Source organism: Oryx dammah, unplaced genomic scaffold (assembly GCF_014754425.2).
Source record: "Oryx dammah isolate SB20612 unplaced genomic scaffold, SCBI_Odam_1.1 HiC_scaffold_17, whole genome shotgun sequence".
Classification (NCBI taxonomy): Eukaryota; Metazoa; Chordata; class Mammalia; order Artiodactyla; family Bovidae; genus Oryx; species Oryx dammah.
In genome coordinates, this window is record NW_024070201.1 from 72,673,022 (window position 1) to 72,687,749 (window position 14,728).

The window sequence follows — 14,728 nt, forward strand, 5'->3', positions numbered from 1 at the left end:
GGGTGCAGAATGGCTGTAACCATATCGATTATTCGCCCTCCTGACCATGTGCCTGATTGGGAGCTGTGGCTGCGGCTGCCCAGCATCACGAGATTGTGTGCCACATATTACCAGCTTGGGAAAAGATCAAAATTAAAAATTTGAGGTATGGCTTCTACTGAATGCTATTGCTTTCATACCGTCATAAAGTTGAAATACCGTAAGTAGAACCACACTCCCTGAGATACAGGGACTGTCTATATAGTAGACACTGAACATTTGCTACCTTTGGCCTTTCCAAGTGGGAGGTAGGGACCACACACCTGTCCTGCAGGTGGAGAAACGGAAGCCCGGGAAGATGGACCGGTGGTTACACAATTCATACAGTGCAGGACCAGCAAGCCCATGGTTCCTGCTGGACCTCGGGCACCTCCACAGCACAAACAGGTAAGGGCTCACCCTTCTGGGAGCAAAAGAGCAATCCATAGGAGGGCCTAGAAGACAAGGTCCTCATGGGGAGGGCTGCTGGGTCAACCAGCAAAGCTGCCTTTTACTGCGGTCCTGGGAGACACACTGAGGGTTCTCCCTGGGCCCCAGCACCCCAGGGAAGTCACAGTTAAATTCTGACAGCTTGCCACCCCCAAGAACAGCACACTCACAGCCCAGGGGCAGGGCTGTACCTGGGAAGCCATTTCATGTCACACCTTCCTTGATGTTTGCAGCCTGATGGGACAAGGAGTAAGAAACTAATCCCAGGGTGCCAGCCCACTGCAGGGCCAGGGAGCCCTTTTTCCATAAAAATGTGAACTCAGAGACAAGAAGTCTCTAGTTAACTGGGGTTCTGGGTCTATAACAGACTGTGGAATTGGGGCCAGTCTGGACACCACAGACTTGCCAGCTGCCTTTTGCATTCCCTCCTCCACAGACCAGCAGACTCTAGCTTGCATCTCTGAGACCAGAATGGACAGGGACGGAAAGAAGCCACAAGGATGCAGGGTATGTAGACAGAAAAAGGCAAGACCACATGATAAAGAAGAGAGGAAGCAAAGTAATTGAGAAAAAGGTACTTTCTTGGTTCCTTCCAGCTCCAGGTTCTGCCAGGTCCAAATCCATTTCATTTCCACGATATCTGTACTCTTCCCAGCTTCCTTGGGCTATTTTGAGTCGTTTCTATTCCTTGCAACTAAAGAATCTCTGACTCGCAGAAAAATTGGAACCAAGAACGGATTTGCAATAATGTCTCAGAGGAAACGTGAAGCTGTCTGTAAAATTAAAGCAGAGTGAGAGACAAGGAAGAGCCTGTGGTAAGTGGTTTAATGGCCATGCCTTCCTCCCATCCCAGGACACTGGCCCCTTTGCAACGTGAGGCACTGAATGTCCCAGCCAGATGTAAAGCCTGTTTCTCCATCCCTTTGAATACAGCCTGGCCTGCGAGTGTAGAATCTGGCCAAAGTGAGGTTGTGTGAGTTTTGGAGCCTAGGTCTCAAAAGGTCTTTCAGCTTCTGCCTTTGCCTTCTTGGACCATCAGCCCATCATATGAGCTGCCCACCGTGGACCATGTGGGCTCAGATCGAGGCCTCACTGAGAGGAGGCCTGGGGGAACTTGTGGCAGCTGAAAGGAAGGATGTTGGAGCACGCTGATCACTCCTTCTGGTCTCATGTAAAAGGAAGAGAGACAAACTCCAATTCTAGGTTTTCCAGCTGGAACCAGACATGTTCTTAAATGGCACAATTTTATAGCTTTGTGCTTATATCCAGCCCTCTGAGACGGCTGAGACCAAATCCAGAAAATAATCGTGCACCTTGCCAAGTTGCATGAATGAATTTTCTGCCATTCTGGGTTTCTCTTATCAAAATTAACTCATTTAATGAAAAATCCTAGAAGAGAAGGGCAAATTGGGCATTCTAAGCAGGGAAAAGTCTTTGAGCAAAAACTCAGAGAGACAGTGTCAGTGAGATTTACTTTCAGATACAAGTAACAAGTACCAGATCACTGGGGTGCTTAGGTCAATGGTTCCTAAACTTCAGTATGCATCAGAATCACCCAAAGGGCTTGTAAAAATTCAGTTTGCTCAGTTTCCACTTTAGCAGGTCTGAATCATGGAAGGAGGGCAAAATTTTGGTTTTCTAATAAGTTCTTATGTAATGCCCATACTGCTGTTCAAGCAAGTACCACACCTTGAGAACAACTGGCCTAAAGTTGAGCCCCTAAACAAACAGGGGCTTGTTCTTCTCACCTTTTAGTAGGTGATTGGAGTGGTAGTTCAGGTCTCAGCAATGCTATCAGGAACCCAGAATTATCATCCTTCTTGAACATTCTTAGCTTATTGGTTTTCATTCTTATGTTTGAAGTCTCATGGTCACAAGATGGCTGCTGCAACTCCAGAAGTCATGTCTGTATTTAAGGCAGAAAGAGAGTAGAAGTTAACTTATGTACTAATGTATCTTTAATTTTTTACCACGATTTCAAAACTTTTTGAAATATTTACCAGGATTCCTTGAAAGATCAATCCACCTCCCACTAACACTGGCCCTAACTCCCCCTGCCAGATTGTCAGATACATATATGAGCCATCTCTAGCTGCAAAAGAGATTGGGAAATTGAATCTCAACTCTGTAGTAGAGGCACGCAGGAAGAAGGGGGTAGGGAATGAAGCTACAGATATGAAGGTCTCTGGATGTGACCCAAAGTCTGGAGGCCAATCCTTGCTGGATCTAATAAGCACCCAATAAATGTTTATTTATGGATGAACGTCAGGAATGGATTCAGAAAGAACATTGAAATTAGACTTCTTCAGCTTACCGGCTGGGTGATCTTGAGTAAGTCACTTTAACTTTCTGAATCTCAGTCTCCCTTTCGATGAAAAAAATCAAATTATTCCCACTGAGTTGTTGTGAGCATTCAGTGAGATGTGAGATGTGAAAGTGTCCAGCCTGAGGCCTTGGGGCCTGGTGGGTAGGATGGAATCAGAAGTGTGAAGCTGTACCAATAGCCTCAACGAAAGCATGTATGCCCTGGGCTCAGTGTGAAACCCTTTATGTCCTTCTATTCTTTCCTCCCTACATTCCCATTCTTCAGATGGCAAAACTGAGGATCAGATGAAGATTTTAAAGTCAAAGCTGGTAAACAGAGAACAAGGATTCAACCCAAGTCTGTTGGGCTCCAAGCAAGCACCCCTAGACATCATCCAGGCGGCTTTAACAGAGAAATAAACTACGCAGAGCCTCCAGCACCGTGAGCTCAGCCAACAGTCTTCCCCGTCCTGCGTCCTGCTCTCACCGGGAGCAGTAACTCAGGGGAAACCATACTCACCTTTGCTGTCCCTACCCCTCAGCTGGAAGTAGCCTGCAGGGGCCAGGCAGAGCCACCCTCCCACCCAGACTGCCTCCCCTAGCAGGAATGGAGTCCTGCCAGGACGGTGGAGCGGCTCCAATTAGACTCCAGCTCCTGCCCAGGCAGGGCCCAGTGGGGAGCAGGCAGTTAGAGGGCAATTAGATGTGACTATGGAACAGCTCCCTTAATAAGGAGGGTGCTCTAGGCAAGAGGCACTTGGGAGGATCATCACTCCAGGCAGCAGCCACCCGCCAGCATCTTGCACTGGGCACAATGGGGAAGGAAGAAGCCACTAACATCCTTTGTGCCGGCCATGGGTCTCCTTCACCCTTGTAACACCTGGCGCACAGTCTCGGGGAGAGAGAAGAACCTCCCCAGGGTACACAGCTGGGGATGGCAGAGAGAGAGGCTGAGGGACCAGTCCCAAGTCTGTGCTCTCTCTCCTCTAGTATACCATTGCTCCTGTGTTCTTCATCTGCTTATGTCTTCTGACACTGGAGCATCTGATGGGTGCTAATAGTTGACACCAAGGATGATATTATAGCTATATCAACTGGTATGGACCCTGATGCTGGGAAGGCTAGAAGGCAGGAGGAGAAAGGGATGACAGAGGATGAGATGGTTGGATGGCACCACCGACTCGATGGACATGGGTTTGAGCAAGCTCCAGGAGATAGTGAAGGACAGGGAAGCCTGGCGAGCTGCAGTCCACGGGGTCGCAAAGAGTAGGACACGACTGAGCAACTGGACAAACAAATAGAACAAAACCATGGCAGAGCTGTGACCAGCTGGAATAGACCCCGGCCTGCTGGAGGCTGGGAGGGTCCCAAGGGGCCCCAGGCTGCACCAAGCATGAACCCCTTGGCTGCCAGATCATGGGAAGGTGCAGAGGGTCCCACAAGAGAGGCTGCAGTGGCTGGAACAGCAGTAGGGGTGAGGGAACTCGAGGGCTCAGAGCAGCAGCTTTTAACTAATAGGCATGGAGGAATTTCCACTTTAGTAACCAGCACAGCTGTAAGAAACAAGGCATCATGGTAGAGCAGTAGCCACCATTGGGCCTGGCCTTGGAGGCGGTATGCACTTTCTAGGAGACAGAAAGCCCTTGCCTTCCCGCTGAGCACGCCCTTCCTGCACTCCAGTACTGGTACCCAAAGCCCAAGATGGGTGACTCACACCTTCTCCCAAGAGTAGGGAACAGACTCCCCAGGCAGGAGCAGCCGGATCAGGGAAGCCCCCATCTGGCTGCGGTAATCTGTCCTTCTGGAAGAGGGTAGAGTGTGCCAAACTCTACAGCAGCTGTGCCCAAAGCTAGTTCAGCAAATCTGAAAGGTCATCTTCAGGAAAGGGGGGGTTCCTCGGGTAACTGTTTGGGAAACACGTAGGCTACAGTCCCCTTTGCAGAGTTCTAGCCCACGCTGACATGTCAAAGGTCCTCAGACATCCGGGGTGGGAAAGGGGCTGGAAGATCTTTTGACTTTATTTAACCCAACATTTTCTAGATGTTTTAAACCCCAGAGCTGTTCTTGGTTTAATTCCACTGGGCCTCCGAAGGCGTAAGTTTTCCTTGGAAGGCAATCTTGGAAATACTATTATGAACAAAATCCTTTCTCTTCTCCCAGCAGCCACCACACAGTTACAGCTGATACTGGGGGACAAAGATTGAATCAAGAGAAAAGGGAACAAGGTTTCGAGGTGTGGGGGATGGTTGGTACCCCCAGGGCCTCTGGAAACCCTTTATTCCCCCTGGATGGTCTCTCTCCATTAAATAATCAAAGCCCACCCACAGGTGGGGGGCTCAAGCAGGGAGCAGTCCTCCGCTCAAGGTGGAAGAAAGGTTTAATGCGGCAGCTCAGCCCCAGAGCACCAGGAAACAGCCCTTGGGTGCCAAGGCCTCTGGACTGGGACAGACGGAGTTCAAGCTGCCAGCTCCACCTCTGAGCAGCTGTGTAACCGTGGGCACATCAGCATCACTTAACCTCTCTGAACTCCAGCTTTCCATCTGAACAATTAGGTGATAATGTTTAAATCGTAGGGTTGTGATGAGAATAAAGACTTAACAGTTGTAATAGCCAGCCGGTGTGCCTGTGTGGCTCTCAGCATTCCCTAACAGTTCTATGGGGGAGATGCTCTTGCCCTCACTTTTCAAATAAGGATGCTGGGTCACAGATTGCCCAGAGCTGCACAGGTGATATAGGTGGTGAGGCCAGGACGCAAACCCAAGGAGTCTTGTTCCCAAATCCACTCTGTCAACCATTACTCACAGAGGCCAGCTGAAGGAAAGGCTCAGTAGCTGGTGACAATTTGTGTCGAGACACAGAAGTTCTGGGGGCTCTAGAGATCGCTGGTTTTGGGGGGTGGGATGGGACTGAGAGGTGCCCATCTAACGCAGAAGAATGAACGAGTCTAAGATGGACACGGGAGGGGAACTCTCCTTTCCCAGAAAGCATGGGTGTGATTTCGTATCACTGTAATTTCACTTCTAAGGCAAGGAAGGAGGCCTCCTGGAGGTGCCCTACCTCCCCAGTCCCATGATACACTGGTTATTAGGGGCCTTGGAGGGCAGGGGTTGTCTTGTTCAGGGTGTAACCTCCATCCTAGAGTCTAGCCTTGTAGGACATGAACATCTCCTGGCTGAATGTGGGTAGATAAAGGACATGTCTTAGTCTGGAGTCTCTGGAAAGCAGAGCCTACGACAAAGTCTTATTAAGTGTGATTACTTAGAAAGTGTGATCCAGGGACTTGGCCAGGGTGCTGGGATAGGGGCCCCAAGCCGAGCTGCTGGGCCCCATGGGGCTTCCAGGAGCACTCAGCCCAGGAAGAATGTAGAACGCATTCATTCTCAGGCTCTGTCCCCCATAGGCCAGAATCACTCCCACTTATGGGCCGTTGGGGTCACCATGGCCCAGGCCCCAGGAAGGATCAGAAGGAGGCAGGCAAGATTGAGGAGAGGAAGACTGCTTCTGCACAAAGTGGGTAAAAACCTGTATGAAAACCAAACAAACAAAATCTGCACGGAGCAGAGCCTCACAGCTGTAGCTAGCTGGAGTGAGAGACGAGACCAAAAGGATTTGAAGGGATGCCCAAAGTTATCTGCTTCCAGACGCTATTGAAGATCTGGGGCAGCAAAGTGTAGTGATTGTAGGTGGATTGTGTATTTTAGAACAATTCAGCTGATTTGGAGGGAAGAACGCACAAAGAAGGCCAGCCTAGAGTTTCTGGATGTCAAACTTTGGCAGCCCCAGAATCACTTGGCGGGCTTGGTGGAGCGCAGATTGCCGGGCCCCAGGCCCAGGGACCACGTTCCTGCCATGCTTGAGTGGTTCTGAGGCTGCTGCCCTGGGGAAACTCACTCTGAGCTGCACAGTGTCAGTTCTGAGATGGTGAAAGAGAAGAACAACTTCCAGACCATGTGATTCAGAAGAGGCCGCTGGAGGCCGCATTCTATTCCAGACTCACCTTTCTGGCCTTAGTCTTCCCATCCCCAAGTGAGTGAGTTGATTGCTCCGAAAGATCATCTTGCAGGCCTTTCCTGCTCTGAGGTCCTGTGAGTCTCCAGATTCAGAACAGGGAGAGGGAACAGAGTTGTCACCACTCCCAGACTCTTAGAGAGGAAGGAGAAAAAGGACTGTCTCGGGAAAGAGATGTTTCCTGGAGCAACAGGGCTGACCTGGAGTTGCAATGCTGCCCTGCTCACTGGGCTTCCCAGGTGGCTCAGTGGGTAAAGAATTCACCTGCACAGCAGGAGACGCGGGAGATTCAGGTTCGATCCCTGGGTTGGGAAGAGCCCCTGGAGGAGGGCACGGCAACCCACTCCAGTATTCTTGCCTAGAGAATCCCGTGGACAGAGGAGCCTGGTGGGCTACAGTCCACAGGGTCACAAAGAGTCGGACACGACTGAAGCGACCGAGCGCCCAGCATGCACGCCCTGCTCACTGCTGGAGGAGCTGACAGTTAGTCCACTATCGCCATGCTGGCTTCCCTTTCCCTCAAGGCCCCAACTGTGGCCCTACCTCAGGGTCTTTGCACCTGCTGTGTCCTCTACCATGAACAGTCGTCCTCCAGATTTCTACAGGTAGCATTCCCTCACAGCTCTCATATTTGCTCAAATATTTCCTTCTTTCTAAAAAAAAGCATCACTTTGTCCACGTCCCCTCTGTTCCCCTGCTTGACTTGCCATCACTCTGTCTGAGGCCATGTGGTCTATTAGTCTCTAGAAGTGTTGTCCAGTAACTTCCTGCTGGGTAGGCATGTGCTATAATCCGCACTGCTCAATACATAGCCACGGGCCACCTACGGCAACTGAGCACTAGAAATGTGATCGTGATGACACAGGAATGGAATTGGCCATTTTCTTTGATTCTAATTATTCTGCATTTAAATAGCCACACGTGCTAGTGGCTCCACAGTGGCAGTGCAGGTATAATCTCTGTCTCCCCCTGCAGAATACAAGTCCTTGGGGGTGAGGGGAAGGCTTGTCCCTTTCATCTGTAGATAGATCCCAGGGCCTAAAACATTTTCTAGCCCATGTGGGATATGCACAGAAAGACCTCATCAATGAGTTCCTCTGTTACCATAGAATTATATGCTCTCTCTCCAGTTTACATGAATGAGGCTCAGAGAGGGCAGGCATTTCACAAGTCACACACAGCAAGTCCCAGTCCCTGAAGCAGACTTCCTTCCCCAGCCCAACCCCACTCTGCTCCCTGGTGGATTGTTGGCAACAGGGAACTGATTAAAACCTAATCAGCCTGATTAATCCCAGAGAATTCGAGAGGTTCTGCTCTAGGTGGCATTTAGCAGAGGCCAAGACAGTGTGTGAGCTAAGGCAGAGACCCCTAGGCTGCTGCCATGGGCTGGGGAGGGCGGGCTAAGATCTCCCCGCACCCCACTCGCCATGCCGGGCGTGTGAGTCACAGGCTAAGCATCATGAAATCGCTCTCTATGACAACAGAAGAAAGACGAAGGCTCTGGAGACGGCCGACTTGCTATTTTGTTCAGTCAAGAATTCTTCATGGATTTCTGCTCATCCAGCTTCAGGAATCAGGGGTCAAAGAAAAATCTAGCTGGGTTTTAAAAAGGAAACAGGAAACCTGGCTTCCTGCTGGTTTGAGCAGGAAGCAGGTTTATAATTGGAAAGAGAAAGGTGGGGAGGGCAACCAGGGGTCTCTGTGGCCAGAAAATGCCACTGTCCTAAATAGCCCCTGCTACTGAAGTTCGTGGTGTTCTGTTTCCCTGGGAGTGAGGAGGGGTCCCCAGACCTCACAGCCCAGGTTTGCCTCTTGTTATCTCACTTCTCTGAGCCTCAGTTTTCTCATCTGTGTAGTAAAGGCGGAAGGAGCCTGCCCCCACCCCCCGCAGGAGACATGAGAATAACAGGTGAAGGTCCAGCATGGTCAGCGCTGGGCAAGGGGTAACTGGCCTTAGCATTGTCAGCAGAGCCTCCTGTGCCGGGACAGACGGGGAGGTCAGAAAAGATCCTTCTGAGCTGGTGACAGGCTGGACCTCAGGCAGCAGGGGAGGCGAGGATGGTGTGCCAGGCAGAGGGAACGGCAAGTGCAAAGGCTCAGAGGTGAGGCTGGCCTGCAGGGCACAAACCAGCAGGTCCTAGCTCTCTCCCTGCTCCTGACTGTGACCTCGGGAGACCGTCCGTCCATCCTGCCTCCTCCCCTTTCCCAGGGCTCCCCCAGTGGGAACCCCCGGAAGCAGGATGAAGGTGGGGGAGACCGAGCCAAAGGGGCAGGTGAGGGTCTCAGGCGAGCTGAGGTCTAGCTCACCCGTCTGAGAGGTGACAGTGTGGCCCCGAGGAGGAGCAGAAATCTTCTCCATCTTCGCACTGGGGGCTGTTAGGTTTAGCAAGGAAACAAAACACCCAACGGGATACCCAGTTAAACTGAAATTTCAGATAAACTGCAAATCGTTTTTTAATAGTAAGTATGGAGAAGCTAGGACTTACTTAACCTAAAAAATTACTCTTTGTTTACTTAACACTCAAGTATAATTGGGTCTCCTGAGTGCAGGGGGTGGAGCTGGATTGGCAGGGCAGCCCCAGACCCCCTGCCCAGGAATTGTCCCTTCGAAGGGGCTCTCGTTGCTCCCCCATGAAGTCCAAGGCCCAAGGGCCAGACACATCAACCTCCCAGCTTCATTCAATCTCACTGGCCCTTCTTCCTCCCACCCCACTCTCAGGCCTCCAGACCTCACCCTTGCAGGGCCCTGGCCAGGAGGGAGATCATTCCCACCCCTGCCCCCCGCTCTCCCCAACGTAATTCAAACTGCAAGGGCTCACTTCAGTCCTCACCCTGGCCTCCCACAGGAGTCAGCTTGCTCTGTTACCACTTACCACCGCCCTTGAGCTTTTCCTCCAGTGTGGGCAGGGATCGTCTGACATTCACTGAGAAGCCCTGGAGGTTCTCTCTGCCCGGTTGCTTTGGCTCACTGCTGTCCCTCAGCATCTGGCCTCGTCCTGTGTTAACAGGTGTCACTGCCATTTTCATTTGTGACGGAATAGCAGCTATTCCAGGAAGTGGGGAGGAGGCAGATAAGGAAGGTCTGAGGCACTCATGTATTCACATCTCCCCTGAGAGAAAAACCCAATCCAAACCTAGCTTTCTGGACAGGACAGGGGCCCGTGGCCATGGTCAAGGGGCCCGAGTTCTTGGGGGAGGCTGAGGGCTGGAGTTCCAGCCCTGCACGTCCAGCTGCTCACATCAGGCAACCCGCTACTTCTCCCCAAGTCTCTGCTGCTTCCTGAATAATGACAGCACCCTTCTCAGCTCTGCTTCACTGTGAGGCTTGTCACTGAAGACCCCATATCTTCCCAAGGGACTGACGCTGAAGCTCCAATACTTAGGCCACGTGATGCAAACAGCCAATTGATTGGAAAAGCCCCTGGCGCTGGGAAAGATTAAGGGCAGGAAGAGAAGAGGGTGACAGAGGATGAGACAGTTGGATGGCATCACTGATGCAATGGACGTGAACTTGGGCAAACTCCAGGAGATGGTGAGGGACAGGGAGGCCTGGTGTGCTGCAGTCCGCGAGGTCACAAAGAGTCGGACATGACTTAGCAACTGAACAATAGCAACAAAATAATGGCAACATCCTTCTCAGCTCTGCTTCACTGCGAGGCTTGTCACTGAAGACCCCATATCCTCCCAAGAGCGGGGCACCGCCTCCCCTCCCTTACCGGGCTATAATCTCTGAGCAGACCTGGGCCACCAGGGCCTGTCTATGATAACGTCCTGTCTGTCCCCAGGACCTCACCGTGTCTGCACGCATAGTACGAGCCCAGGAATCATCTGAAGGGTGAATGAGTAAGTAAACGGCTCATTTCCTCCACACTGAATGAGTGTTCCAGGGACTTGGATGGAAGGGAGAGAGGCTGCACGGTAGACAGCTTTCAGGACCAGGAATCAGGGGCTAAAAAGGGAAGATGATGTAGGGAAGGGGGCTGAAACCACAGGCCTGCTTCTCCACATGGGCTTCCTCTTGGACCAGACCCAGGGGGCGGGGCTCAGTTATCACAAATTAAATCTCCCCAGGCTGGCGTTATCTTCTGATTTCGAGCAAATTACAGAATTAAGGGGTGGGGTGGCTGGGCCTGTTCTATATTTGGTGCTGGCATGGCAGCAGAGCCAGCAAGAGACTTCTGGGATTGTGCTCAAAAATCTGATTAGGGTCGGCTTGGGCCAGACAGTCGCGTGCTCCCGTGGATGGTCAAGGATCTCACCGACACGAGGTGGGGGTCAGCCTGAGACACTCGTGCTCCCGGCCCCCATTAACTCAAATAAAGTCGCCACAGCTGGGGTGAGGGTGGGGCTGGCAGCTGGCAGATGCTATGTTGCCAGAAGGTGTTGCTGGCACCTCTGATGGGGACCAGATTACGCCCAGCATCCAAGGAGGCTGGGAGAGAGAAACCAAGGAGGTGCGAATGAGTACATCTTGTCGGAACAGGATGGGGAGACTGGAGGGGGAGGGGGCCGCTGAGAAAGTTGGGGGAGGGCGCAGTGGTGTGAATTAAAGGAGAGCTTCTCTTCGCAACCTTAGCTCTTGCTACCTGTAGAGGCCATCTGGTATTGTAACTTGCTTAGCATTCATTTTTTCCTCCTCCTGGAAGCATCACTCTGGTTTTCCTTTGAGGAACAGCCCAGCCTTGCCTCTTAGGGGCTCAGATTCAGGCTCCACCTTTTAGTGGTTCAATTCCTGGGTCGGGAAGATCCACTGGAGAAGGGATAGGCTAACCACTCCAGTGTTCTTGGGCTTTCTTGTGGCTCAGCTGGTAAAGAATCCGCCTGCAATGAGGGAGACCTGGGCTCGATCCCTGGGTTGGGAAGATCCCCTGGAGAAGGAAACAGCTACCCACTCTAGTATTCTGGCCTGGAGAATTCCACGGACTGTATAGTCCATGGGGTTGCAAAGAGTCGAACACAACTGATCGACTTTCACTTTCATTTTCCTAGTGGCTGAGTTACCTTGGGCAAATCACTCTGCTGGGTTTCAACTTATCTTTTTTCATTATTATACTAAAAATATACCTATTAGGAAACGTACCAGTTAACCAATTTCAAATGTACAGGTATTTTAATACACTCACATTTTTGGGCAACCATCACCATCTCTCTCCAGACCTCTTTTCATCTTATAAAATTTTTAGTACCTTTTAAACACTAATTCTCCATTTTCTCCTGCCCCTCAGCTCCTGGCAATTATCATCCTGTTTTCTGCGTGTATGAACTTAACAACTCTAGGTACTTCATATAAGTGGAATCATAGAGTATTTGTCCTTTTGTGACTGGCTTTTTTCACTTAACACAGTGCCCTCAAAGTCCAGCCTGTTGTACCATGTGTCAGAATTTCCTTCTTTTTCTTAAATGTTGATTAATATTCCATTCTATGGAGTCTGCTGCTGCTGCTGCTAAGTCACTTCAGTCGTGCCCGACTCTGTGCGACCCTAGAGACAGCAGCCCACCAGGCTCCCCCATCCCTGGGATTCTGCCTTATCTTTAAACCAAGGCTAGAATCTACTGCCACCAAGAGCATCAGCCATTAGTATAGGCATCTTGGCTGCCCGTTGCCCTCATGGCCCAGGCCGGGTAGGGAAAGTGGGGGACATTTCAGGAGGGTTGGGGGACTCCCACAGACAAGGAGATAGGTCCATGCTGAGGGTTGCCACAGGCACCGCTGCCCCTCTGAAATACGTATCCACCGTGGAGGAAAAGAGAGGGAGGACTTGGTGTGTCTCTGCAGGGAGAGAGGGTTCTTGACTCCAATTCCTCTCCTGTCTGGGGGGCACCCACTCCAAACCAGCAGCTGTGCCATTGCTCCTGCTCGCCAGCTCTCATCCTAGCTGCCAAGGAAGTGTCCATCCTTGGGTGGCAGAGCAGGAAACCGGGAGAGAAAAGTGCCAATCCAGAAGCTCTTGGCCGAGCCTCCAGTGCAAAGGTGATGTTGCCACTTCCCCTAGGGATCAGGCAAGGCTCAGGACTGTGGAGAAAGGAAATTAAACACTTAGTGTCAGTTCAGGGGAGCTGCCTGCAGAAACCCTGGGGAGGAGGGGGCATCGCCAGTGGGTGCTTTGGGCCCAAAGACGGGCTTTCTAGAAGGATTCCTTTGGGACAGTGTGGCCTCTCTGGCTTCCAGACCCTCCTGGGCAGTTACATAGGCTGAGCCAGGTGCAGGGACTGGGCCCTTGGAGGGCAGGGCAGGGAGGGCAAGGGACAGCCTACGAATCGCCCACAGCCTGTTGGCAGTGCTCGGGTTTACCAGGGGTTGCAAACTGGACACTATGAGATTCTGCCACACCCAGGATCATTCAGAACACTCCCTCCTTCAAAAACTCTAAAAATTAGAATTGATCACCTCCCAAGCCTTCCCAGGTGGTGCAGTGGTAAAGAATCTGCCTGCCGCTGCAGAGGATGCAGGAGACGCAGATTCAGTCCCTGGGTCAGGAAGAGCCCCTGGAGGAGGAAATGACAACCAGCATTCTTGTCTGGGAAATGCCAGGGACAGAGGAACCTGGTGGGCTACAATCCATGGGGTCACAAAAGAGTCACACACAGACACACACACACACACACACACACACACACAAGCCCAGTTAGGAGATGGAGCTAGTGTGGGGCTAGTGGCTTCGGGGCCTCTCTGGGGTTAGAAGATGAGCCTCTCTTGCTGTAAGTGAGGACAATGATTGGGTTAGGAAGCTGCTGACAAATGCTCTCCACCCTCCTCATAGAAATGAACATCCTATCCCTGTAATCTACACCCACACCCTTTGCCATGTGACTCAACAGGACCCTTCCTATAGGGAAAATAGACTTCTCAATGCCATCCAGGTAGAACCTGGCCACGTGACCCTCTTGGGCCAATGGAATGTGAGTGGACCTTCTGTGAGGCTTTCAGTGTCTTATGTAATTTGGCCCCGTCTTCTGTACTTTGACCAAACCCAGCAGAGATCAGCTGAACCCCAGCTGACTCCAGACCCAGAAGGGAGAAAAAGAAATACTAGTTCCTGCAGGCCATTGAGATGCCGCTGTTTGTTCTTTGGCATTATCATAGCCTTGGCTGACAAATGCAGTGATACACATACATGTGTCCAAACGACACAAAGGCAAGCCCACCCACCTACCTGTGTACTGTATATTGCATGCATGTCACAAACACACAGACTGAAATTCATGTACACATTCTCCCTCGTGGCTGGAGACTGGGATCCAGGGCAGACTGTTTGCAGCCCTCGCTGGACCATAATTATCACCCGAGTCTGGGAGCCTGTGCCCACCTTTCTTCCAGCAGGAACCTGGGGGAAAGTGAGGGTGGTATGTCCTCCCCTCTCAGTCACAACATAATCAGCTCAGAGCAAAACACACCAACTCAATCAAATGTCCAGTTGGAGCTCTTCACGCTGATGGTCCAACACGCCGTTGGGTGCTTTTTCTCCGGGCAATGGGGATTCCTGGGGTCCCACCAGCCCTGGAATTCTGGGATTCTCTTAGCCCACACTGATGTCAGCAGGCTGTCAGCAGGCTATCAGCAGGCGGATTGAGCTGGCTCAGTAGGAAGCATGGCCACACCAGGTGTGGGAGACCCGGGCCCCAGTCCAGCTGCCGCAGCCACCGTGACCCTGCCTCTGAGCCACAGCCCACCATGGGCATGGGGACCCCCATCGGCTTCACTGACATCCCTGAGCTAGGGAGACAAGGTTTTGCTTAGCACATGGAAGTAACAGGATGGAGCTCTGGCATCAGACGGTTTGGGTTCAATCCCAAGCTAATCCCCTGCTTAGCTGTGTGTCCTTGGACTAGTCACTCTCCTTTTCCGGACTTCAGCTGCTGTCTTTGCAGCCTGTTTAAGACCGACCCTCCACCTACGCCTTAGCCGCCAGCCCCTTCAGCCGACTTCCAGGTGATGTTCCGTCACTTC

The 14,728-nt window shown here is 51.6% G+C and overlaps 1 long non-coding RNA gene across 1 annotated transcript; it reads right to left on the minus strand.

Moving 5' to 3' along the window:
- Positions 1-1,921: 1,921 nt before the first annotated feature.
- LOC120876917 lies at positions 1,922-7,040 on the minus strand. Its single transcript, XR_005724247.1, has 2 exons — positions 6,770-7,040; positions 1,922-2,374 (listed from the first exon to the last, which is right to left on the minus strand). It is a non-coding gene; the product is annotated as an uncharacterized LOC120876917 (long non-coding RNA).
- Positions 7,041-14,728: the final 7,688 nt, after the last annotated feature.